The sequence below is a fragment of the Calliopsis andreniformis genome, unplaced genomic scaffold (genome assembly GCF_051401765.1).
Source record: "Calliopsis andreniformis isolate RMS-2024a unplaced genomic scaffold, iyCalAndr_principal scaffold0004, whole genome shotgun sequence".
Taxonomy (NCBI): Eukaryota; Metazoa; Arthropoda; class Insecta; order Hymenoptera; family Andrenidae; genus Calliopsis; species Calliopsis andreniformis.
The window spans coordinates 18407650-18415453 of NW_027480424.1; positions in this window are offsets into that span (position 1 = coordinate 18407650).

A 7804-nucleotide genomic window follows, 5' to 3' on the forward strand; every position below is an offset into this window, starting at 1 on the left:
ACAACAGTTTTTCCATCGTGTAGCAGGAATAATATGCAACCAGTATGATAGTAGTGGTCATTTCTACGTTCCGGGCAATCTAGGTTTCAATACAGGGCGTTGCTCCACCAGATCGAATAGTTACGGCCTAAGAAGTCAACGCCAGAAGCATAAAATACGATAAAGATGCAACAGTTTTTCCAACGTATAAAACGAATAATTGCAACCAGTGTGAAAGTTATGGTCATTTCTACATTCCGAGCAACCTAGGCTTCACTCTAGGGCGTTGTTCCACCAGATCGAATAGTTAGGGCCTAAGAAGTGAACGCCAGAAGCATAAAATACGATCTAAATACAACAGCTTTTCCATCGTATAAAAGGAATAATTGCAAACAGTGTGAAAGTTATGGTCACTCCTACGTTCCGGGCAACCTAGGCTTCACTGTGTGGCGTTCTTCCACCACATCGAATAGCTGCGGCCTCAGAAGTCAAAGCCTGAAGTATAAAATACAATAAAAATACAACAGACTTTCCATCCTATAACAGGAATAATTGCAACCCGTGTGAAAGTGATGGTCATTTCTACGTTCCAGGCAACCTAGGCTTCACCCTAGGGCGTTGTTCCACCAGATCGAATAGGTAGGGCCTAAGAAGTGAACGCAAGAAGCATAAAATACAATACAAATACAACAGTTTTTCCATCGTATAAACCGAATAATTGCAACCAGTATGAAACTTATGGTCATTTCTACGTTCCGGGCAACCTAGGCTTCACTGTATGGCGTTCTTCCACCACATCGAATAGCTACGGCCTCAGAAGTCAACGCCTGAAGTATAAAATACAATAAAAATACTACAGTCTTTCCATTCTATAACAGGAATAATTGCAACCCGTGTGAAAGTGATGGCCATTTCTACGTTCGAAGCAACCTAGGCTTCACTCTAGGGCGTTGTTCCACAAGACCGAATAGATAGGGCCTAAGAAGTCAGAGCCAGAAGCATAAAATGCAGTATAAATACAACAGTTTTTCCTTCGTATAAAACGAATAATTGCAACCAGTATGAAACTTACGGTCATTTCTACTTTCCGAGCAACCTAGGCTTCACCCTAGGGCATTGCTCCAACAGATTGAATAGTTAGGGCCTTAGAAGTCAACGCCCGAAGCATAAAATACAAAATAAATAGAACGGTTTTTCCATTGTATAAAACGAATAATTGCTACGAGTGTAAAAGCTATGGTCATTTCTACGTTCCGGGCAACCTAGGCTTCACCCTAGGGCGTTGTTCCACCAGATCGAATAGTTAGGGCCTAAGAAGTGAACGCCAGAAGCATAAAATGCAATAAAAATACAAGAGTTTTTCCATCGTATAGCAGGAATAATTTGCAACCAGTGTGATAGTAGTGGTCATTTCTACGTTCCGGGCAACCCAGGTTTCACTCCAGGTCGTTGCTCCACCAGATCGAATAGTTACGGCCTAAGAAGTCAACGCCAGAAGCATAAAATACGATAAAGATGCAAAAGTTTTTCCATCGTATAAAACGAATAATTGCAGTCAGTGTAAAAGTTATGGTCATTTCTACATTCCGAGCAGCCTAGGCTTCACTCTACGGCGTTGTTCCACCAGATCGGATAGTTAGGGCCTAAGAAGTCAACACCAGAAGAATAAAATACAAAATAAATAGAACAGTTTTTCCATCGTATGAAACGAATAATTGCTACCAGTGTGAAAGTTATGGTCATTTCTACGTACCGGACAACCTAGGCTTCACTCTAGGGCGCTGCTCTACCAGATCGAATAGTTAGTGCCTATGAAGTGAACGCCAGAAGCATAAAATGCAATAAAAATACAACAGTTTTTCCATCGTGTAGCAGGAATAATATGCAACCAGTGCGATAGTAGTGGTCATTTCTACGTTCCGGGCAATCTGGCTTTCACACCAGGGCGTTGCTCCACCAGATCGAATAGTTACGGCCTAAGAAGTCAACGCCAGAAGCATAAAATACGATAAAGATGCAACAGTTTTTCCATCGTATAAAACGAATAATTGCAACCAGTGTGAATGTTATGGTCATTTCTACATTCCGAGCAACCTAGGCTTCACTGTATGGCGTTCTTCCACCACATCGAATAGCTACGGCCTCAGAAGCCAACGCCTGAAGTATAAAATACAATAAAAATACAACAGTCTTTCCATCCTATAACAGGAATGATTGCAACCCGTGTGAAAGTGATGGTCATTTCTACGTTTCAGGCAACCTAGGCTTCACTCCAGGGCGTTGTTCCACAAGATCGAACAGCTACGGCCTCAGAAGTCAACGCCTGAAGTATAAAATACAATAAAAATACAACAGTCTTTTCATCGTATAACAGGAATAATTGCAACAAGCGTGAAGGTAATGATCATTTCGGCGTTTTGGGCATCCTAGACTTAACTCTGAGGCATTGCTCCACCAGATCGAATAGTTAGGGCCTAAGAACTCAACGCCAGAAGCATAAAATACAATATAAATACAACAGCTTTGCCATCGTATAAAATGAATAATTGCAAACAGTGTGAAAGATATGGACATTTCTACGTTCCGGGCTACCTAGGCTTCACTCTATGGCGTTCTTCCACCACATCGAATAGCAACGGCCTCAGAAGTCAACGCCAGAAGCATAAAATACAATATAAATATAACAGTTTTTCCATCGTATAAAACGAATAATAGCAACCAGTGTGAAAGTTATGGTCATTTCTACGTTCCGGGCAACCTAGGCTTCACTCTAGGGCGGTGCTCCACCAAATCGAATAGTTAGGGCCTAAGAAGTGAGGGACAGAAGCATAAAATACGATATAAATACAACAGCCTTTACACTGTATAAAACGAATAATTGCAACCTGTGTGAAGGTTATGGTCATATCTACGTTCCGGGCAACATGGGCTTCACTCTAGGACGTTGCTCCACCAGATCGAATAGTTAGGGCCTGTGAAGTCAACGCCAGAAGCACAAAATACAATAAAGGTGCAACAGTTTTTCCATCGTATAACAGGAATAATAGCAACCAGTGTGAAGGTAATGGTATGTTCTACGTTTCGGGCAACCTAGGCTTCACTCTAGGGCGGTGCTCCACCAGATCACATAGTTACGGCCTAAGAAGTCAACGCCAGAAGCATAAATTACAATATAAGTACAACAGCTTTTCCATCGTGTATAATGTATATTTGCAAACAGTGTGGAAGTAATGGTCATTTCTACGTTCCGTGCAACCTAGGCTTCTCGCTAGGGTGTTGTTCCACCAGGTTGAATAGTTGGGCCAAAGAAACCAACGCCAGAAGCATAAAATACAATATAAGTATAACAGTTTTTCCATCATATAAAACGAATAATTGCAACCAGTATGAAAGTCCTGGTCATTTCTACGTACCGGGCAACCTAGGCGTCACCCTAGGGCGTTGTTCCACCAGATCGAATAGTTATGGCCTAAGAAGTGAACGCCAGAAGCATAAAATACAATATAAATACAACAGTTTTTCCATCATATAAAACGAGTAATTGCAACCAGTATGAAAGTTATGGTCATTTCTACTTTCCCGGCAACCTAGGCTACACCCTAGGGCGTTGCTCCAGCAAATTGAATAGTTAGGGCCTTAGAAGTCAATGCCCGAGGCATAAAATGCCATAAAAATACAACAGTTTTTCCATCATATAACAGGAATAATTGCAACCAGTTCGAAAGTGATGGTCATTTCTACGTTCCGGGCAATCTCGGCTTCACTCTAGGGCGTTGCTCCACCAGATCGAATAGTTAGTGCCTTAGAAGGCAACGCAAGAAGCATAATATACAATATAAATATAACAGTTCTTCGATCGTATAAAACGAATAATAGCATTCATTGTGAAAGTGATGGTCATTTCTACGTTCCGGGATACCTAGGCTGCACTCTAGGGCGTTGCTCCACCAGATCGTATAGGTAGGGCCTAAGAAGTCAACGCCCGAGGCATAAAATACGATATAAATACAACAGCATTTCCATCGTATTAAATGAATAATTGCAACCTGTGTGAAGTTCATGGTCATATCTACGTTCCGGGCAAACTAGGCTTCACTGCCGGGCTTTGCTCCACCAGATCGAGATGTTAGGGCCTAAGAAGTCAACGCCCGAAGCATAAAATACGATATAAATACAACAGCATTTCCATCGTATGAAATGAATAATTGCAAACAGTGTGAAAGTAGTGGTCATTTCTACGTTCCGGGCAACCTAGGCTTCACTGTATGGCGTTCTTCCACCACATCGAATAGCTACGGCCTCAGAAGTCTACGCCTGAAGCATAAAATACAATATAAATACAACAGTCTTTTCATCGTATAACAGGAATAATTGCAACAAGCGTGAAAGTAATGATCATTTCGGTGTTTCGGGCATCCTAGATATAACTCTGAGGCATTGCTCCACCAGATCGAATAATTTGGGCCTTAGAAGTCAACGCCAGAAGCATAAAATACAATATAAATACAACAGTTCTTCCATCGTATAAAACGAATAATTGCAACCAGTATGAAACTTATGGTCATTTCTACTTTCCGAGCAACCTAGGCTTCACCCTAGGGCATTGCTCCAACAGATTGAATAGTTAGGGCCTTAGAAGTCGACGCCCGAAGCATAAAATACAAAATAAATAGAACGGTTTTTCCATTGTATAAAACGAATAATTGCTACGAGTGTAAAAGCTATGGTCATTTCTACGTTCCGGGCAACCTATGATTCACCCTAGGGCGTTGTTCCACCAGATCGAATAGTTAGGCCCTAAGAAGTGAACGCCAGAAGCATAAAATGCAATAAAAATACAACAGTTTTTCCTTCGTATAGCAGGAATAATTTGCAACCAGTGTGATAGTAGTGGTCATTTCTACGTTCCGGGCAACCCAGGTTTCACTCCAGGTCGTTGCTCCACCAGATCGAATAGTTACGGCCTAAGAAGTCAACGCCAGAAGCATGAAATACGATAAAGATGCAACAGTTTTTCCATCGTATAAAACGAATAATTGCAATCAGTGTGTAAGTTATGGTCATTTCTACTTTCCCGGCAACCTAGGCTACACCCTAGGGCGTTGCTCCAGCAAATTGAATAGTTAGCGCCTTAGAAGTCAATGCCCGAGGCATAAAATGCCATAAAAATACAACAGTTTTTCCATCATATAACAGGAATAATTGCAACCAGTTCGAAAGTGATGGTCATTTCTACGTTCCGGGCAATCTCGGCTTCACTCTACGGCGTTGTTCCACCAGATCGAATAGTTAGGGCCTAAGAAGTCAACACCAGAAGAATAAAATACAATAAAAATGCAACAGTCTTTCCATCCTATAACAGGAATAATTGCAACCCGTGTGAAAGTGATGGTCATTTCTACGTTTCAGGCAACCTAGGCTTCACTCCAGGGCGTTGTTCCACAAGATCGAACAGCTACGGCCTCAGAAGTCAACGCCTGAAGTATAAAATACAATAAAAATACAACAGTCTTTTCATCGTATAACAGGAATAATTGCAACAAGCGTGAAAGTAATGATCATTTCGGCGTTTTGGGCATCCTAGACTTAACTCTGAGGCATTGCTCCACCAGATCGAATAGTTAGGGCCTAAGAACTCAACGCCAGAAGCATAAAATACAATATAAATACAACAGCTTTGCCATCGTATAAAATGAATAATTGCAAACAGTGTGAAAGATATGGACATTTCTACGTTCCGGGCTACCTAGGCTTCACTCTATGGCGTTCTTCCACCACATCGAATAGCAACGGCCTCAGAAGTCAACGCCAGAAGCATAAAATACAATATAAATATAACAGTTTTTCCATCGTATAAAACGAATAATAGCAACCAGTGTGAAAGTTATGGTCATTTCTACGTTCCGGGCAACCTAGGCTTCACTCTAGGGCGGTGCTCCACCAAATCGAATAGTTAGGGCCTAAGAAGTGAAGGACAGAAGCATAAAATACGATATAAATACAACAGCCTTTACACTGTATAAAACGAATAATTGCAACCTGTGTGAAGGTTATGGTCATATCTACGTTCCGGGCAACATGGGCTTCACTCTAGGACGTTGCTCCACCAGATCGAATAGTTAGGGCCTGTGAAGTCAACGCCAGAAGCACAAAATACAATAAAGGTGCAGCAGTTTTTCCATCGTATAACAGGAATAATAGCAACCAGTGTGAAGGTAATGGTATGTTCTACGTTCCGGGCAACCTAGGCTTCACTCTAGGGCGGTGCTCCACCAGATCAAATAGTTACGGCCTAAGAAGTCAACGCCAGAAGCATAAATTACAATATAAGTACAACAGCTTTTCCATCGTGTATAATGTATATTTGCAAACAGTGTGGAAGTAATGGTCATTTCTACGTTCCGTGCAACCTAGGCTTCTCGCTAGGGTGTTGCTCCACCGGATGGAATAGCTAGGGCCTTAGAAGTCAACGCCCGAAGCATAAAATGCAAAATAAATAGAACAGTTTTTCCATTGTATAAAACGAATAACTGCAACCAGTCTTAAAGTACTGGTTATTTCTACGTTCCGGGTAACCTAGGTTTCACACTAGGGCGTTGCTCCACCAGATCGAATAGCTAGGGACTTAGAATTCAACGCCAGAAGCATAAATTACAATATAAGTACAACAGCTTTTCCATCGTGTATAATGTATATTTGCAAACAGTGTGGAAGTAATTGTCATTTCTACGTTCCGTGCAACCTAGGCTTCTCGCTAGGGTGTTGTTCCACCAGATTGAATAGTTGGGCCAAAGAAATCAGCGCCAGAAGCATAAAATACAATATAAATATAACAGTTTTTCCATCGTATAAAACGAATAATAGCAACCAGTGTGAAAGTTCTGGTCATTTCTACGTTCCGGGCAACCTAGGCTTCACCCTAGGGCGTTGTTCCACCAGATCGAATAGTTAGGGCCTAAGAAGTGAACGCCAGAAGCATAAAATACAATATAAATACAACAGTTTTTCCATCATATAAAACGAGTAATTGCAACCAGTATGAAAGTTATGGTCATTTCTACTTTCCGGGCAACCTAGGCTGCACCCTAGGGCGTTGCTCCAGCAGATTGAATAGTTAGGGCCTTAGAAGTCAATGCCCGAGGCATAAAATGCGATAAAAATACAACAGTTTTTCCATCATATAACAGGAATAATTGCAACCAGTTCGAAATTGATGGTCATTTCTACGTTCCGGGCAATCTCGGCTTCACTCTAGGGCGTTGCTCCACCAGATCGAATAGTTAGTGCCTTAGAAGGCAACGCAAGAAGCATAATATACAATATAAATATAACAGTTCTTCCATCGTATAAAACGAATAATAGCATTCATTGTGAAAGTGATGGTCATTTCTACGTTCCGGGCTACCTAGGCTGCACTCTAGGGCGTTGCTCCACCAGATTGAATAGGTAGGGCCATAGAAGTCAACGCCAGAAGCATAAAATACAATAATGATGCAATAGTTTTTCCATCGTATAGCATGACTGATTGCAAACAGTGCGAAAGTAATGATCATTTCTACGTTCCGGGCAACCTAGGCTTCACTCTAGGGCGTAGCTCCACCAGATCAAACAGTTAGGGCCTTAGAAGTCAACGCCCGAAGCATAAAATACAAAATAAATAGAACAGTTTTTCCATCGTATAAAACGAATAATAGCAACCAGTGTGAAAGTTATGGTCATTTCTACGTTTCGGGCAACCTAGGCTTCACCCCAGGGCGTTGTTCCACCAGATCGAATAGTTAGGGCCTAAGAAGTGAACACCAGCAGCATAAAATACAATATAAAT